This window comes from Hyperolius riggenbachi, chromosome 1 (genome assembly GCF_040937935.1).
Source record: "Hyperolius riggenbachi isolate aHypRig1 chromosome 1, aHypRig1.pri, whole genome shotgun sequence".
Classification (NCBI taxonomy): domain Eukaryota; kingdom Metazoa; phylum Chordata; class Amphibia; order Anura; family Hyperoliidae; genus Hyperolius; species Hyperolius riggenbachi.
This window is the reverse complement of record NC_090646.1, coordinates 688,515,980-688,516,601: the sequence shown is the minus strand read 5'-3', so window position 1 is coordinate 688,516,601 and position 622 is coordinate 688,515,980.

Below are 622 nucleotides of genomic sequence, written 5' to 3'. Positions count from 1 at the left end.
GGACATAGACGCTTACATGACTGCGATTGAGTCTACCTGTTTAAACATCTCTTGTCAATCATGAGGCTGTGAACATTGCCTGGGTAGCCATAGGTTCATTTGGAATATGAGGAGCTGGATATTAATCACCTCAGTATATACATCTCTGACCTAACAGAGTTACATCCCAACTCAAGTGTCTCTCCCAACTTGGGAAACTGGCAGAGCTGAGTTCTAACTAGAAGCTGTTCTGGTGCATATCTTTTTGGAGGACTGCAGCCTCTAAGAGATTAAGTTGTGGTTGTTGGGTAGTTGGATTTTTTCCTCAGGGTTTTTTTGTCCCTGTTTTAACCTTGTCTATGTAGTGTGTGTCATATTTGGTTCAATAATATATATATATATATATATATATATATATATATATATATATATATATATATATATATATATATATATATATATATATATATATATATATATATATATATATATATATGTGTGTGTTTTGTATAGCAATTTTTTCTACATTAAAATATTCTAGCATGCACCCAAGAGTCAGTTGCCCTTTATGTATTTTTGCTCTTTGGGCAAACATCGGTCTGGTCTCTCCCCATTGTTATAATGACTGCATGTGCAGATAAGG